At 39.0% G+C, this 19669-nt stretch overlaps 1 protein-coding gene across 3 annotated transcripts in view; it reads right to left on the reverse strand.

Moving 5' to 3' along the window:
- Positions 1 to 19446, reverse strand: part of numb (NUMB endocytic adaptor protein) — a 70197-nt gene extending 50751 nt beyond the window's left edge. Inside the window, exon 1 of one of the 3 annotated variants that reach the window (XM_015039787.1) lies at positions 19162 to 19446. The gene's annotated coding sequence lies outside the window, so the exon portion shown is untranslated. Of the gene's footprint in view, positions 1 to 19155 lie in introns of all 3 variants that reach the window. The other 2 variants (XM_015039788.1, XM_015039791.1) reach the window with 2 other exon arrangements.
- Positions 19447 to 19669: the final 223 nt, after the last annotated feature.

A 19669-nucleotide genomic window follows, 5' to 3' on the forward strand; every position in this document is an offset into this window, starting at 1 on the left:
ATTTGTACTTTTACTTAAGTACATTTTTTGAGTACTTTCTCCACCACTGGTAGAGCAGAAAGACAAACGGCGTAAAAATTCTGCACAATTTGACCGCGTTTTTAAATAAATGTAATAATTTCCTATTCTTCGTTGTAATACCTAACGTACTGACCCAGGCCGGGTAGAACATCTATTCTTTGAACCAGGCCAAGCTAAATCCTCAACTACAAGAGAGCAAGTGATAAGGCCATGGTGTAGATGGATGGAATGCTACAGAGGAAGGAAATGGAGGGAATAGGAGTGTTAGCCACTGTTTGACCTGCTGACAAGCTCCCTGTCCGCCACTGAATGATTACAGGGTGAATCTGTTCTCTGCCCTCAGAATGACACAGTGACCCTTATTTCCTAAGCTAAAGTCTGGCAGACAAACAAACAAAACATATGGACCAGATCTTACAGTTGCACATCCATACCATCCATACCGTCTCTCTCCAAGTGTGGTGATTATGTCCAGACTAAGAGCAGCTTGACCAGCTAGCACACCATTTAACACTTCACTTAAGAGTTAGCAGCAGAGGCCACATTTAAGCATCTAGGGTAGAATCCTCACAAATCACTTGTCACTGTATCATCTCCCCACAGACGTACCCTGGTTATGATTCACAGACTAAACTCAATCAGGATCTGCGATGTTTCCCCACACAGGATGTCAACAAGTCGTCCTCAAGATTTATAATCCTTGTTTTCACCCAATAGATCCATTCAGAGATTGTTTTTCCAAAGAATCTCGCCAGAGGAGACCTCAAATGGAGAGGCGTTTCAATCACTAGAAGAAGGTGTAAACACAGCCGTTGTGCCGTTTGGAGAAGTAGGGGACTGAAAGCAATGGCCAGCCAGGAGCGGTTTGATGTAGTGTTCCCAGCATCCGCCTCCATCAATTCTCCTTTCTATTTATTGGAAGCTGCTGCTGGAAATACAATAGGTACTAACTCATGTGGGAGCCGTGGAAAAATATCTTCATGGAGCCGAAAGGTAATTGTGTGATCCATGCCTCGGTGCCGTACCCAACCAGATGGATCTTACTTTCTTTTCTGGTTGAATGGAAACAGATACCTTTTTCTTTAATCCTTTTTATTAGCCGTGTTTCCATTGACCATATAAGGGCACAAATTGGAAGTACGAACATAATTTTTAGTAATGGAGACATGGCAATTTTAATAAAAACCCATGTTTCACAACATTTTTTTGCGCTAGGATTAGGTGGTTTTTCAGACGTATTAAAATTGGTGTATTTTGTAAAACTGCAATGGAAATACCTTTTAAGCATCACAAAACATGTGATCAACAACCAGATGTTGATGTTGTCAATGTGGGATGGTTTTTAATGACTCATCGAATAAATTAGGAAAATATAAACAAAGTTTGTAATGGAAATGCAGTTATGATAGAAAGCAGAAGATCTCAGAAAAAGAAAAGAACCTTGTAAAAGTGAAGTCACAAAGCAGAGCAAAGGGAACAGTGGCTCGCTTTCAAGCCTTCCTGGGAGTGGATAAAATCAGTTTTTCATATCCGTATTTGCCAATCACCAATTTCCCAAAATTAAGGAAATCTGAGATGATTTAAAGTGATTTAAAAACTATGGCACATCTAGCAACTATATTTACCACTATTATTTCAATAGAGGAAGTCATTTTGAATCCAAAAGGAAATAATGGTTATCCATGATGACCCTCAACTATGCATAAAAGTAAATGACTATAACTTTTATCTGATGTTCTAAGTACATACTACTGGTGGATGAGTTTACAGAGTAGACAGAAAGAGGAAGATATTTATTGATGTAATAACTTAAGAGAAAAAAAGAAAAAACTAAATTGACATGCCAATCAAAAATCAGAGACGATCAAGGGATCTTGAAAATGTTTTTGCTTTATTGGCACTTTGACCACCTTGGAATTAGACACAATACCTGGACTGGAGACGCTGACAGTGTTGTTTTCTTCCAAATGCAAAAAATGTTAAAATTTTTATGAAAATTTAAAAAAATGTGAGTGAAAAAGTATCTCACGAAGACTAAGCAGAGGAAGCACCAAACACAAGTTTTCTAAAAACAGCCAAGAAAGAGAGAGAATCAAAGAAACCAGGGTGAATTGTGCACATAGCATTTCCTCTGTACACAGCAGTGACCAGAAGAAACCCCGCCAACGTTACATATTCACCAGCTGCTGTTAATGCGTGATCCATTACTCCTACATGTGGCAGTCTCACTGCGAGAGTACAGGTTTAAAGATACAAGTTTCAGAGGAAGCATTGTGGTCTAAGATGTTAAATAAACTAATCCAGTCCAAGAAGTAGTGATCAAAAACATGGAAAATACCCCATCTGGGTCAAAACAGCTGATGCAAGCCGACACCGCACGTGAGGAGGCGGGGACTCCAGTATTATCAGAACTTTGGTCAAAGTCACAAATGTCAACATTCCCTGACAAGCCAAACTGCTGCCATGCTCAAATACAGTGAGCAATTTAACACAAACATACTTACTCTATATCAACTCCATAATGCCAAGCCTTCCCTTACAAACAAGTTAATGTGACGTTATTTCATTACTTTCTTTTGTCATATTATGTGGTTAGATATTGCCCCTACATTTTTGCTCGCATTCAATAGCATGAATCTAGTTCCTACGGCTTTGAACTGCAACAACTCAAGTTACTGACAATCTTTTCTGACCTGTGAATGCACTATGTCTAAGTGCTAGCTCGTTGTTGACACTCTTTCATGTGGAAGTTATTACTGTAGAAACACGCAAAGTTAGCCATTTTTTAATAGTAGTGAGGTGTTAAAAGAATCCACAATTACCTGTAACAAAAGCTTTTATTTGAGAAATATTTAATTCTGTTGTAAAAACAACAAAGCAAAAGCAGTTACAAGCAGTGAACTTACATTTTACAAATGTAAGTTTTTCCATTTGGTTTTGCGTTAGCTGCTGCTAATAATGTTAGCTCCAGCTGACACAGTACACAGTAAACTGCGAGTCAATCATGTTTGTTTCAGCAAATAACCCGAGTACAACGGCACATGAAAAGTTTGAGGTAGTTTGCCTCAAACCAAGTTTTGTGGGCTGCGCTAGTCACCCTTAAGGACTGTTTTGCTTATAGGCTCATGTTCGCTATAACCTACCCATCTCATCGACTCGGAAAGCATTGAGCAGGTGGAAAAAATATCACCGAAGGAGAAAAATATACTATAGAGATTGAATTTTTGAAGTAGTTGAGTTATTATGTATTACAAACAACTTCTAGGTAAAAGAGGAAAATTACAACATTTGAATTTTACAACAATGAAGTCATGTTCCTACAAACTTCATGAAATACACAAATGTTCCATCCCAAAATGTCTAACTTTGACACTGAAAGGCCTCCTTAATCATGACAACCAAGTACACTCCTGCCAAGCCACTAATTCACAAAAAACATAAAGTGCACAGGATGATCAGCGATAACACAACACGATTAAAGCAATTTGTGGTAAATTTTACACAGATGTTGCGTTGCGCTTTAGCGATCCTTCATCAAAGCTCTGATGGTTACCTTCCACCCACCGACAGCAGCCCCGTCGTTTCTGATTTAAAGCCTACTGGGTGGGTGACACTGCAGAGACCAGTTTGTTTGAAACATTACTCATTACCGCTGACAGTCAGGCAACCATAAACCCCCTGCATCTGAATATAATGGTCACATAACGAGCATCCAGATTGTCAAACAACTCATCAAAGCTACAGAAAAACAGTTAGTGGAGGTAAAGATAAAATAAGGTACTATAATGAATAACACAGATTCCTCAGCCAAAATAAAACAGTTTGAATTGAGTTGAAACTAAGCTCTAAGTAGATTTATTTTCAAAATAATTTCCTGTGAAAATGTATCTACTGAAAGTGCATTTAAATGCACTTCCTAGAGAGGGTAAGGAGAGGTTAGCCCTATTGTTTAAAGTGAAATGAATTGCCCATCGACTGCAGATAAATGATCAGTAAATAAGAACATTTATGTGATCATAAACCATAAAGACACGTTCATTTGGGCATCAAAGCAAAACTACAAAGAAAAAGAAATGATTCAGTGATTGGAGACAAATTAATGCATTCCCCAAATGATGTCCTGGACCAAACCAAGGGGAATTTCACTGCACAGATATGACTGGTTGATCCTGCCTGATACGGTTTCAACTCAAAAGCATAATTGCCGTGGCTGTGACTTCTATGAAAGCTATTAAAAATATAGCGTTTATGTGGTTCCTCTGACCAGGCAGCATAATTTATTTCATTATAATAATTTACATCGCGTTTGCAAAGCAGAGGGGGGAAAAGAAAGAAAAAAAGAACAGGTCAATAGTCTTTTTTTCTTTTTTTTATTATTGATTGAGAAACATTTGCATTCTGGATTCGTTTCCATGTGTTAATTTGTGTGTCAAGAAAGATAATTTGAGCTGGCTGGCTGAGCATATGTCAGGCACTAGAAGCGTCGCAGTGAAGAATGGTGTCAGTGTGCAGGTTAATGGTCTTCACATTGTGATAAAGGCCTGTCACTCTTCAGTGACTTCCCCATCACCATCTAGAGATTGCTGGGGGATTGCATTTTGACTTGTTTTAATAAATCAGATGAACATCCTAATGTTGGAATGAGATTCAGATAAATTTGTACACACACAGATGCAGAGGAGGACAAAGACACAAACGCACACAAAGTGAAGCATGAAAGAAGAAAGGGAATCAACAGAGATGATAGAGTTAAAAGAATTTGATAGTCAGTGAATCTAGAAAGCAGAAGGAAAATGTGAGTCCTGGTTTATTCTCAATCATTGCTTTTTAACACTTAATTACTGTATTTTATGGACTATAAGTTGCTCCGGAGTATGACTCAACTTTAATTTAGAAATTGTCAAACGTGAGGTTGATCTCGTCCATGTTGATGGAAGGCTCCGGTGACACGCTGTGTTTCAGTTGCTGGCTTGAAAGTCTGCTGGCGGTTTCTGACACTCCGATGTCCGAGCTTTATCAGCTTGGTCAGGAATGCTTTTGCTCCCCTGGTGTTCTGACAATCTGTGCTACTTCATCAAATTTTTCTACCATAGCCAATGAAGTGTGCAGTGAAGCGGAGACGCCTGCAGTAAGTCCAGGACGATAAAGAGGCGGCACCAAGAATGCCCACCTGCAAAGACATATATTCACCTCCTTGGTAAGTACCAGGAATAAGAGACGTAACTGCACTGTTCAAAAGCCTGACAGCGATATTTAAGCACCCAACTGTGGAGTCATTCCTCCAGCTCTGGCCATATTCCATCTTCCTTCAGCGGGTTAGCTTTCCTCGTGGCTTGAGACGGTAAATATTTAATCCATGTCGGTCAGTATGAATTAACATTTAACGCATCAGTCAAAAAATGTGTCATGAAGAGAAGAAATAAATACACACACACACATATATATGTGTGTGTGTGTGTATATATATATATATGTGTGTGTGTGTGTGTGTACACACACACACACGTCACACTGGACCTGCCAAACTATGAAAAAACTTGAGATTATAGTCCAGAAAATACGACATATTACATTAGGCATATCTCTAGTTTCAAGTAAGATGCTCTCATCCAGCATTTAGCTCAATCCACCTTCTCATTAAACATGACGAGCTGTACTATACCCACACTATGCTTCTGCCACTATCATTTTTCACTGTGAGGACGGTGTTAGTGTTAGTTTTTCTGCCACACAGTTTTGCCAAAAAGCAAAGTGAGATGTTCAAAGCTTGCGGTATTGCTGCAGAACCTAACCATGCTTTAAACGGTGTCTGAAATGAATAAAAACACAAATATTCACGCTTAAGTAAAGTGCTGTATTATTGTATAAAAACATATTACAACTACAAAATTGGGGGAAGGAAAACGATAAATGCCAATAGAAACAACTGCGTCAGAGCGCCAACAGTGATGAAGCTTTTTGTCTAAACAGCAACACCATACCACAGGTTGGTGGCACTCACCTTGTGTGTGTGTGCATGTGTGTGTTTGTGTATCAGTGGCAGATTTAGTCTAGCAGCATGAGTGACGAGAGTACGGAGTGGAACAGGAACTTCCTGCTGAGCGAACAGACATGCAGTTGCCACATTGGCTGTCCGACAAGACTACGACTCAGAAACTCATGCGTGCTCCAAGTACACGCGTCAAGGCCAAATACCTTTCTCCTCCCTGCACCTGCCCTCTAATCTGGCTGAGAAAGTAAAATTAAAACCACACAGTAACCTTTTATCACCTGTATAAGCTGCCTGACATGGTCCACTGAAAAGAAGGAAGGAAGAGATGGCCACAGAAGCAGCAGGAATCCCCACAATAAAAAGCAGGTTACATTGATGTCAAGAAGCCAACTGAAAAGGGTCAAATGTAAAATTCAGCACAGCTGTTGAGCTGCACACATCAGGGATTCTTTGCACATACCTGAGTCTAGCTCTGTCTGTGCTCTGGCTGGGATATTTGTAAATAAATGGCTCCTGAATACCAAGATACGCAGTAGACTGAGCAAAACTGTCAAGTTATTTACCCAGCAGATTTCTCGGTAAAGCTAAAGCAAGTGTGAAGCAAAGAGTACGCCTTCAGAAACTGATGGTGATGAGCCTTACTTAGCGGGGTCCGCACACTTTTCCCACAGCAAAATTCAAACACATTTCAAGCATTTTCCAGGTATGTTTTCAAACCACACTGTGGAACTAAAAACAATACGAATTAACTTAAAAAGACAGTTTCAAATCACAAATTGTGTCAAGGTCAATTATGTTCCTGCTCCAATTAAATCCTTAAAACACAATGAGAGTTACAAAAAAGAATTTCTAACAAATATTCTCGCCAAGTTTTCTGGCTTTTAGCAAACAGAATTCTCAAAATTATTTCTAAGTGACCTGAAAAACAGAGAAGTTTAGTCTGATTTAACTTCAGACAGTGTGTCACGTGTATGAAAATGTCTGGTTTTGAACTGTAAAAGACACTTTCCAAATTTAGTCTTTTACTCCAACAAACGCTAGACTGCATTTTATTCTAAAACTGTGCAGTTTGATTTGATTTGTATTTAACTCAGAGACAAAATACATCATTATATATGCAGTGTGTTGATGCTACCCTAGACTTAAACACTGATGAATTTGATGCTCAGTATTTGGCCTGCACATACCTGCAGCAATATAAGTCAGAATGAAACATTAGAAGGCTCAGTTAAGTCATTCTTAGCCGTTATTAGGCTAATATATCCAACTTGGCAGGCTTGTTCACTTTACTTACAGCTGATCCAGTAGTTTTTCCTAAGAACTGTTGGACACTTCCTCAAAATAATGCAATTGCCCAGTAACCAGAATCGGCCAATTTTACTCTAATCAGTTCCTGATTGGTGATAAATAACAATATCCCCCGTTTTCTCCCCCCGACAGTGAATGCACCATGTCTAGGTTGCACTGACAACAGGTCCCTTTGATGTGGCTGCTGTTAACTTGGTGAGTAAGACTCAGCTAGTTTCAGTGTTAGTACGCCGTTCTGAAATGAATTGAGCAAGACAGCAGCTTTTAGAAACTGGTTTCTAGTGACGTGTGTTGGCTGCTGCAATGCATCAAGGATTCAAATAAAGCTAAACATGTTACAGCTGAGATGACAAGGTTAAAAAAATGTCTTTTATAAGAAAAGTATAACCTACTAAATCTACAAATGAGTGATAGCTACAAATAGAAATGCTTGCTGATTTAATTATGCTAACCATGCTAAATGCTAATGTGAGATGCTAAAAACAATTTAAAATGTTTTGTTTTAACATACTAAAGTTCTGGTTAAGTGCAGAGCTGCATTATATCAACTGCTCTCTTCCATAAATTATTTGTTATCCCATAAACAATTTAGATAAAATACATTTTCTTTTGTTACGTTTTATTTGCCGTTTCATAACCTAATGGTTTTTTGTTTTTGTATTTTTTTAGTTGATGCAGAAAAAAAAAGAAAACTTAGAAACTTAGGGCCATTTTTCTGAAACATCATTGTTTTAACTTTTTTAAATATTGTTAAAATTTTACATTCATGCCAAAATATGTAAGAAGATATACTTGTTCTTAAAAGTGCTCCCAAAGAAATTGACCAAAGAATGGCAGATCAGAGCTCAGAGCTTTAAGGTCCAAGAGACTGAAACAGCCCCTGTATATATCTGATCCATTAGTAGGTTATCTAAGCTTACATTTGATGGGATGTTACATACCTTCATAAAGAGAAGCAGAGATAAACTAATAAAGTTAAAGCAGACAAAGAGCAGAGTCCTGACTAATAAAAAAGCCTGAAAAGCACATGACTGAGGTGTACAAGTTGAATAAAAACTTTGCCAAGTCACATGGCTGCTGGGCTCTCTGCAAAGCTCAAGTGCTTAAGCCTAACTGAAACAAGACTTGACATTTTTACTGTTTTTAAACTCCATGTGTCTTTTTGCTGGCTAATAACAGTATTTTTTTAAGTTAAATAAATAAAAAGAGGCATAATTATCCTGGCAAGCATCAACCCTCTTTGTCCAGATACAGTACAAGCAACCAGGCAAGTAAGTGGGTCAGATGAACAGGCAAATAGGCAACGACTGCAGAGCATCAGAGAATGGAAAATTACCAGGGCCCCACAATCAGCTGGACACCTTTGATCAGTCGGGGCCCAGGCACCAATTACTGCGGGATAATCTGCGGCCTTCGGAGCCCTGACGAGCTGCAGGCACCGCGGGCACAATGGGTCAGCAACCACCGGGCGAGGGCCTAGTCAACATGTCGGCGGAGCCAAAAGCCGATGGTGGGCCTGTCTGAAACGCGGCACAAAGGCGGCCGAGCCGACAAGCCAGCATTGTCCCCCTCCTGTCGACTCAGCACAGTGGCCGTCTCTTGAGCCAGACGTCCCCTCTCTGCAGGCCACTCGCTGTTGAGGAACGGTGCAAGGCTGTGCCGTGTGTGAACTTGCTGCTTGACATGTCTTGCATTGTAACAACACAAGCAGACACCTGTCACCAAATGCCTAAACTACTTCCTTATTAATGCAAACAGAAAACTTTTTTTCCCCCCGATATCCGATGAAATAAAACCAATAATAATAATAATATCTGATGAAATAAAAAGCCAAACTCACTTTTTCTGCTTTATGTTCAGAGAGGAATCTAGACTGAAGCAGATATACCCCATTTCATCTACTTTCATCTTGGCATTTGTCCAAATGCAAAAGGAGCAGCAGTGATTCATAAACAAAAAAAATGCCCCTCTTACTCAAGGCAGAACATGATATTTAACTCATTAATAATTGACTCTTTCTGGCAGAGGGGAACTTTCATCATCGATTGGGCAAAGCTTCAGCGCTGGATGCAGGTACTCCCTCCGCCGCAACCCAGGATTCTCCATCTCACCGCCACAAATCTACCGTCGCAGTTGGAAAATGACCTTCATTAAAACCTTCGGTATTCTCGTCGTTGGGTCTTCTTGCCTACTCATGACCCGGTTATCTAACAGATAAACAGCAGCCAAAGGAATGTGAATCAGACTCGTGTCGGTTACGCAACAAGCACCGGTAAACGTTGGCCCACGAGAGCGAGAAGGAGCTTCCCTGGAAACCACAAGTGGGATAAAGAATCCATTTTTAAAAGGCAGAGGAGTCTGTAGAGATACAAATGTGCAGCAGAAAATTAATTCTGTTTGAAACTCACAACGTGAGGGGCTGCTGGAACAGTGATCTTCTTCTTGGACGCTGACAATAAACCTGATGCGACACCAAGAACAGTAAGAAAAATATGTACTTGTAAATGTTTATTCATATTCCTCTCACCTATATCTACAGAAATCAGTCACCCCAACACTTTGCTACATTACAACCAAAATCCTGAGAGTTTATTGTTGATATTTAGAGTGTTTTCACATCTGATAATCCCGTAGACTTGGTTGGCCTGGTCAAACAAACTAAATTAATCGAAACCCCTGTTCCCCTCCTCGTCTGAGGTGGCGCTGCTCCAAGAACTACTGAAGGAAACGACATGAAAACAACTTCCTACTTCACGAAACATAAATAAAAATCGAGTAGGGTCAGGTTTTAGTGGTTGTAGGATTTCTCTTTTGTTGTTGGTAAATGACCACGAGCCATTCCTCCCACTAGTGCTGAACTGATGTATTTGTTTTAATTGCATTTACCCAGAATGCCCTGCGCCATAACCCGATTCCAGCTTTTGGAGCGGTCTCCGGTCCACTAGGCATTCACATACACGTTGGTTTTTTTTTTTTTTTTTGGGTCCACATCAAAAGCTTTACCAAGGTTCTCCATTAATAATAAAATTGTTCAAAACTGAAATTACGAAAATAAATTCACTTAATAGAAACAAGCCAATTAAAAAAAAAAAACAACATTTTGATGAAAAGTGCTTTTTTGGCTGTATTAAAATTTGTGTATTTTGAAAAACTACAATGGAAATACTTTTTTTTTCGCATCACACGAGTCGTGATCAACAACCTGGATGGTACTACTGGTGGAAAAGACAAAGAGGACAACAGGAAGTGGTAGAAGGATGTCGGCGCGGCATGTTTTTCAATGGCTTACCACATGAACAAAATTATTCAATGCAACTTTAATTGGATTTCTTATTTAATGGGAACACCACAATTGAGAAATTGAGCGGTTTTTGGCATTAGAACCAGACTTTCTAGTCAAAATTTGATTAAAGCAGAATCAGCAGGGCTGGTGTAATAATCCAACACAAAAAAGCACAACCACAGCAGGAGTGGATGAGGTGCATTTGAACTGTTTTCTTGCTACAGATTCTCACTTAAATTTCCAGCATGAGGCTCTGCACATTTTCTCCCTTATTCAGCTCCATGAATCTTCCCACCAACATTGACCAGCCTCCCTGTTCCCAAACATGATGCCACCATGTCCCACTGTGAGCATGATCTGTTCGGCCTCACACAGTATTTTGCATGCGTTTGCATGTGATGTGTTTGTCACATACAAGATTATCTTCTTCCTCATGTTTGCAACTAAATTTTTCCCCTCACACTTCTGAATTATGCACAACTCAACAGAGGTCTATCAAATGAAATCCACATAAAACGCATTGGGACTCCGCCTCAAAAAACATATTGAGATCAAAGATTAAATTTATAAAATTGTGAATTTATTACACATCAAAAAGCGTGTTTGTAACTGCACCACAAATCAATAAAACATCATGACTTTGTTATTACTGTAATTACCTTTAAGTCACCATCATGTCTTTTTACTTCAATTTTGGACACTGAACTGAACATGCTGATGTGTCACTTGTTCCTTACGTTTTTGTTTTTTTTTGGTTGTTGTTCATCTCTAAACCGTCTAGACTCCTCTGTGGTGGAAACTGGAGCCAAGGTAACCATGACATTTGTCTAGCATGACGACAGCAGGTGGCCTCAAGATACTACACATCACACGTAGCTGAACAGGAAGTAGCAGGAGGGCAGACGCACACACTGTGTTGGGGAACGGTACTGCTGCCACTCGTGCTCTGGACAGAGATTCTGTCAAAACATGTCTGTGCGTGACAATTAGTTTCACAGCAAGCAATTACACCCACCTCACTACTGCCAACACTAAGTGAAAAAAATTTAAACAGCAGAATGCAGAAGTTTCCTTATTTAAATTGGCCGTAAATGACACCTTCTTGTTCATTATGTACAAGCACAGGTGCATCTTCTCAATGTCTACAAAGGTGTGTTTTCTGTAACTCAAATCACAAATCAGATGTTATAAGAGATCTACAAAATATAATTTCAAATACATTAATGTAAGCATACTGAAAAGTATGTTTGTGTACTCTACCGGCTATGTTCTCCGTTATTGGTCAGGGTAGGCCTATCACGGTAACACATTTTACTAGACAATAAAATTGTCCCAGAAGTTATTGCGATAAACAATAATATTGTTATTTTGAGACCATTTTCAAGTAATATAATCATAATGGTATAATAATGTAAGATCACATTATTTTGTGATAATAAAAGTAAGTTCAGGAAACTGTATGCCTGTGAGTCACAGCAATTATAGTCCTACAAATACTGCTCTTGAAAAACATTCATATTTGTCACACGCTTCTTTAGGACATCAGACACACTAAGAAGTGTGATTTGTATCACTAAACGGCATTTTCAAATTTATTGGTATTCATTGATGCTTTCATTTAAACATCATTAAAAGAATTTTACTTCGACAACAATAAATCTAAATTCTTATGAGAAATTGATCACAATAAATGATAAACAATACAATAAATGACCACCCCTAAATGATATGTTTTTTGGTTGTTTTTTTTGCAAGTACAAAGCTTAAAAGTGTGGAATGTCCTTGTATTCAGCCCCTTTTACTCTTAGATCCCAGGAAAAAAAAAAATCCAGTGCAACCTAGGAGTGGGCATTTTTCCTACCGTTTATCATTTATGATGATAAATTTCTTATAAGAATTTTGATTTATTGTTAGTTTAGTTTTACTATTTCCTTCACTATCTGCTCAAAGACATTATCAATAAATATCAATACATCTGAAAGTATGATTAAATGCAGTTCATGCAAGCAGTTTTGTAATAAAAATCACTCTTCTTTATGCGACTGGTGTCCTAAAGAAGCATATTATAAATGTGTATGTTTTTCAAAAGCAGCATTGTGTCCTGCTACTTTTGCTGCGTTATGCAGCCATACAGTTACCTTAAAAAGTAGTAATAAATATTTCTCAGCCACTTTTATCTTTATTACAATATTACCACAAAATATTGTGACAAAACGTTAAGTCCATACCACCCTTAGCGCAACCAATTATCTTCTGCAGCCACCTAACTAGTGAATAAATCCCAGCTGTGTGTATTTTTTTCTGAGTTTAAACAAAATCTACAGAATATATAGATCAATTTGAATGTGTGGAAACGTTTGGCACAGCAAAAGTCTTCATTTTTAGTTATATTTTTGTCACAGAAGAGTTGTTTCACATTCACACAGATGTCCGTGTGCAGTGAGCGGCCACCTGAGACGCAACTTTAAAAGAAACATCTACGGTCCCAACTCCAACTGGAAGCTGGGCATAAAGTTCCCACCCTAGGAGATCCAACCACTGGTCATTTCATCCTGGGTCGGCCATAATTAAGGCAGAGATCAGAAAGCTGAATAAAGCATGAGCTGTTCCAGTCCAGGAGGCTCGGGTATCACATTATATAGGGGCCTTCAAAGACAAAAGGAGTCCCTGAGCGTAACCAGGGAGGAGTCGCACCGGCACAAACCTGAAAGGCAACTCCTCGCATAAAGTGATAACATCCCCCCCCCCCCAACCTCCAGCTCGCTCTAGCTAATACAGAGATGATACAGGCAGGGCAAGAGGAGAAGATACAGCCCCTTTGGTGCCAATTAAAAGCTAAAATTATTCTCCCAAACGGCACACTCAAAGAAACTGCAATCATAGGAGTAAAACAATCAGGCAGCTGAAGTTGTACCACGTCTGATTAACATGAAAATTATTGCATAGACTTAATACTTGTATGTGACTGTGCAATTAAGATAAAGATCTGAAAGTTATTTAACAGGAGAGAGGGGGAGAAAAAAAAGGTACAGTTAGCTACCTTTGGCCATTGATGCAGTTCAAAGTATTACCACACATGATATATGACATAACCATTGGTGTACTGAACTACCTTCTCATAATCTCTATGGTTGACAGTAATAATAACGTTGTAAAGAGAGAACCCATCATTTAGCTTCTGTTTTACGACATCTCCCTTTACCAGTCCTAATGCTGAAAATCATCCAAGGCAATCATAACTCATGCTTATTTAGATTTATTTGCAGTTCGCCTGAAAAATAGATCTACTTTATGGAGATTGATTTTGTGGGAGTGCGGGGAGGTAAATAAACAAAAAGGAGTAATGACTTTGATCTGTGATGGGACACAACGGTACTCATCACCAAGACACAGTAAAGCTGCTCCAGAACCTATTTTCAGACACGTCTTTTGAATTGGGGTCAGCTGAACATTTGAGATCACGGCTCTGAAAGCTGCCCTCTGGTATAAACTTGCCAGAAAGTGTCTCTGCTGGACATGGTCCCAGGCCCGCTGAGACCAAGGAGCAGCGCACGCCGCGCATGTGTGGACAGGATGGAGGCTTTGTAGGGGATGCAGAGATTTTAAAGCGCTAGTTGGGCTTTTGGAGGAAGTAGGAATTTTTTTTTTTTTTTTTTTTAGTTTTTCTAAATGCCATAGATTTTATAAGTTGTTCTGGCAATCTTTTATTTGCTTAAATAATTGAAAGTTATGCTTTGTTTTAGACCTACTTAAAATAAAATGTAAAGTTTAGGACTAAAAAGTTTGAGTTTATTGAACGTGGCACAATTTTAAAAAAGTTATGTACAAATAAAAATAAATAAAAGCAGCAAAAGAAGAGCAGTGAAGTATATTTACATATTTAAAGGGGCATTATTATATATTTTCCAGACACATTGTGCTATAAAATGGCACTATCAAATAGTTACGATACTTTTAGTTGTTGTTAGAACGCTATGTATATTAAGCATGAAAGAAACTTGACTTTGTAATTTAACATCTTGAAATTGGACCTTTGTCTCTTTAAGAACCTCCTGCTCTTTCAGTAACTCCACCTTCAGGAAGTCATTAAAATATGGCTCCTCTATAAACCCTTTACCAATGTTTTTCCAGTATTTCACTGAGAAGAAGCTCCTATAATGAACTCAGCACAGCTCCACCAGGTGTTTGCTAATTGCTACAGGCTAGTCTGAAGGAGTTGAGTGAGGGAGTAAATCAAAGCAACACCCTGGATTAGTTTTTGATGAGTGAATAACATTACAACATGATAAAGCTTGAAAAAGTGGCTTTACATAATACACAATGAGTGGATAAAAGTATTAACATAATTTTAAACTTTTCAGCAGTAGTATCATTTGATAAATTACTACTCATGTTAACATAACGTGCAAAAGTGCCCTGCAAAAATATCCACACCCTTCAAATATGTGTACTATACATGCATATAAATAATGCATAATTATGAAATGGAACAAAATATAGTTTTTGTATTCAGCCACTTCAACTTTTTGTCAACAGAGTCCACATGTGTCTATTCTGAGTTTAGTTTAAATTACAGCTGTACAATATATTGAAGCTGCAAAGGACTACTGAGATTAAAAGAACCAATAATTGGTAGACTGGAATGTTGCAGGTCCTGTGCATGCAAAATACATGCAACTTCCACTTTTGTCTGAAATCTAAATCATAACACTCTGGGAGACATCGTGATGATGGGAATCAGAACTATTTCTGTCAAACTCACAAAAAGAAGTCATGTCTGACCATTCATAAAAAGTAAAGATGGCAATATCCTACAGCAGGGGTTCCCAAACTTTTTCTCCTGGGCAGCCCCCAAGTAGTTTCCAAACTATTTCTGGGACCCCCTATGGCTTACAAATAGCTGTCTGGTTGAACGATGTGTGTGAACGAAGAGGGTGGGGGGCGGATTCTTAGAAACTCCCCATTATACTCAGCCCCGGCTCCAGACGAACAGGGCGGGGGGGAAACAACAACACCTGTAGCCTACAAGCTAGTTGTTAACAAGCTTAAGGTTCTGTATTGATATTAGCTAGTCATCTTTTAGCTAACATTACCTGTATCCAACAGCTTTACTCAACTCAGTTGGTTAGTTTGGGGGAAAGCTGTGAAAAGTTCTTTGCGTTTTGCTGGTTTGCTGCCATGATTCTAACACACCTGCGTAGCTTTGCACAGCAGCAGCAGGTCTCCTTCACTGCCGCACAGGTGGAAACCCAGCGCGAGCGTCATAGCGCTCATGTTGCATTTAAAGGCGGCTCGGAAAAACAGGTTACGACATGTTAACAACTGATTAAACTCCCCTCCCCAAGGGGGCGCGCCCCACAGTTTGGGAACCTCTGTCCTACAGAGTTCATCACATGAACCAGTTCTTCAGGAAAATATGGGTTAAGTTTGTTTTTCATATATAGAAATCATACTATGATACAATAAGGTCTGTAGTTATAACTTGCCTGTCGCAATAACACATTTTACTAGATGATAAATTGTCCCAGAAGGTCTGGCTAGAAACGATAACACCGTTTTGAGACCATTTTTAAGCAATGTTATGGTAATGGCAAAATAATCCAAGAACATGTTTTTAAATTCTAATGAACACTTAACACTGGAAGACATTTTAAATATCCAAAATAAATTTTAAAAAATGAATTAGGAAGTCTCTTTAAACTAAATCGACCATCAAAATAAAAGGGTCTACTTGAGACCAAACCTCCAGTTTCTACCAGTTTTTGGTAGAGAGAAAGAAACAATAACTCATACAAATGGAAATTATTGAGCTTGTATTAACTTATTATGCAATTAGTTAATTGGGACATGTCTGGTTGTAACACAAGACAATTACAATTTAAAGGAATAGATACTTTTTTTTTTCTAAAAGATGTAGTAAATTAAAAAGCTTCCTACTATTTACATTTTTGTCTGAAGCAAAAATTCACCAGGAAAAGAACATTCTCTAATCAGGTTAAGATGAGCATAAAAGAGGTAGAGAGAACTGAAGAAAAACCACTATTCTGGTGTCCTGCTTATGATAATTTAGCTAACACGGAGCCAAATGCTGAAGCTAAGCTGACGCCGACAGTGATTTCGACACATGCAGCCAGAGGCTCGACAATCTGGCCAGCTACTGGGAACACAGAGCCAGCGAAGCCTTCCGGCTGTGTCATCACGACACAGCCGGTTTATCTACCTGTATTACGTCACTTCTCATAGTTCACATGCGTAACTCGCTGCCAAGACGGAGCTTCTCCTTTGAGGACAGAGCCCAAAACAAAATAAAATAAAATAAAAAATAATAAGTTTCTCCCAGAGAGTGAAACAAAGCTGCGGACAGAGAGACTTCTCCTCCTCCCTCTAACAGCTGACATACTTAGACAGTGGGTTTAGTGGCAGGCAGCCAAGCTCGACTCCCTCATTCTTTGGGATGAGCTAAGCCGTGAGCTACTTTCAAGATGTTTGAAAACTACCAGCACTCTTTAGCTCCTAGCCTCAGCAGGAATAAACTAGTTTACTGCTGGGGGACGCAGTAAAAATAAAATCTCCAATTATTTTTAAACTGAATTTGATTTCAAAAATCTTCTCACTTTCCACCGCCCAACCCCCATTTAATTTTTTTTTTTTTACAAATGACATTATTGTGGAAAAAAGCTGGTTATCTCAATATTTCCTTCTGTGAAAAATAAACAGAAGCCGGAAAACATGCTTTTCAAGGAATATGGTGGTTTTTTGGAGAGTTAAAACCCAAAAAGTGCATAAGTGAAAAAAGAAATCTGACTTTCCTAAAATTTAAATATTCAAAAACAGAAAGTAAAATTAATCCATGAAACTGATTTATCGCCCAGCCTTATGATGCACCGTTTAAACCATCAGAGGTCAGACATGATCTGATACTAATTTTTTTTTTCTAATTGCATGACAGATTGAAACAAACTCAATCATTTCCATTTGCTTGATTTGTAATTTTTCTCTTTTCTTTCTCTCTCTTTCTGCCAAAAACTGGATGATAAAACTCTTCAGTCTGGTGCTTCGGTCTCAACTAGCAACTTTTTTTGAAAGACAATTTTATTTACAGAGACTTCATAATTCATTTGATTTACTGTTTCTGTGTAAATGTCTTCCAGTTCCAGTGTGAAATGTTCACTAGAATTTAAAATTTATTGATCTTTCAGAATGCGTTGTTGTACTGTTATGTCGTTATCTTTATATTACTTGAAAACAGCCTCAAACACAACAATATTATCATTTATCGCAATAATTTCCTGGTCACTTTATCGTCCTGCAAAATTTGTTACGGTGACAGGCCTACCTATATTCACTTCATTCATTACCTGCAATATGTAAAGATATGCGACAGTTTTATTCAGTTGTTGTTGTTTTTTTAATTTTGAAAAATCTATATTTTAATTTCCTATAGAAATTCTACTATTAAAACAGTTGAACTTTTATTGCATCCAGAGAGTTTAAAAAATAACTGAAATCCTTACATGTGGTTTAAACCCTCACAATCATATCAGATATCGGCCAGAGAATATCTGATCGGTGCGTTTCTATGACCTACAAGCAAAAAAATAATACTTTCACTGCCACAAAAACTGTCTAGCATGACATTTAAAGACTATAAACTAAGAGAACCCCAGCAGGATTCATTTAGTAAACAAGACGTTTAAAGCAGTATGGGTGTCTTCCTGTGTTTACCTCGATCAAGTGAGCCGACAGAAAGTAACCTGACCACCGATGCTCATCTGATCACCGATAGCAGAGTGAAAATCTCACCCTCTTGCTCTGAAAAAACCACAATACGAGCAAGACGTCCCACAAAAGCAAGATATCATACACAATATACTCAGAAGCATTATCACACTTCACACAAAAAAATATTTATTCCGCGTGTTAAGACTATGAGTCACGACTTAAAGCAGGCTGCCTGCCCGGCGGGTTATCTAGTGTCGTTTTCAAACGTATGTTTCGATACGAAGGAGCCAGACTGTAACACCTCGTCTCTACAAACTTCGCAGCCCGTAAATCCCGTGTTTTTCTACGGCGGTCAACATTTGGGACGACGGCATTACACAAGCGAACCGTGTGACAGTGTGTGAAAACAAGTCGTGACAGCTCATGTGTCGGGTGACTGCATATTTTAGTCGGAGATGCATCCATTAGTTACGCTGGCAGACGCCCTCCTCCTCTTAAAGTTATTCAGGTAACTTGAGAGTCGTTGGCTTATTACCAGAATGAGGATGGAAGTAACCGAAAAACCTGCCACCTTCACCGGTCACTTTCAGGCGAAATTGGGTATTTTCAACACGTTTGAAGAGAGGTGGAAATATTTACAGCTTCTTTTTTTTTCCATTCTGTCTAACACTCGAGTGAGCAAGGGAAGTAAATGCCTTGAAATTGGGAGGTAACGTAGCTGCGTGTGCCGCATTCAGAGAGGCTAGTGGTGCTTAGCTCGGGGAGCTAACACAAGCTTCACCGGGCATGCTAGTCCCAGCAGGACTCTACGTATTTTACTTTAACTTACCTGATGCCACCTCTGCGACCCACAAGCTGTCCCCCTGAAGCCGTCACCTATGAACTGCGAGCCGTGCTGAGCCAAAATAATTCAAATTCCACAAAAAGTCTCGGAGAAGCCCTCGCAGTCCAATCGCTTCAGCCACCGCCGCTGAATGGCTGCTAAGCAGAGACTCAACCAAACCTCCTCCTTAGCAACGGACCGCCTCTGCGTGACCTCATTGGACCGCTCGCGCAGCTCTGAGGTGATCGATAGTTGATAGTACTGTAGGCAGGTTCACACTCTCGGTGGTGCAATGAGGATGGAGAGACACTGGAAAACTACTGTTTATAGAAAGCAGCACCGGCACTTCAGGTGACTAATGCATTCTCCTGACGGTGTCATCCGTTTGTGAGACTGATTTGGTTCAGTTGGGGTGTGGACCGGGCTCTGAAATACAAAATGTTGAGTATAGCGAAAAATACAATCACATATTCAGTCTTTAGTTTTAAAATGATCTTTCTTAAAACCAAGGCATTTCTGA

The sequence above is a fragment of the Poecilia latipinna genome, unplaced genomic scaffold (assembly GCF_001443285.1).
Source record: "Poecilia latipinna isolate Pla-1442-1.1 unplaced genomic scaffold, P_latipinna-1.0 Scaffold484, whole genome shotgun sequence".
Taxonomy (NCBI): Eukaryota; Metazoa; Chordata; class Actinopteri; order Cyprinodontiformes; family Poeciliidae; genus Poecilia; species Poecilia latipinna.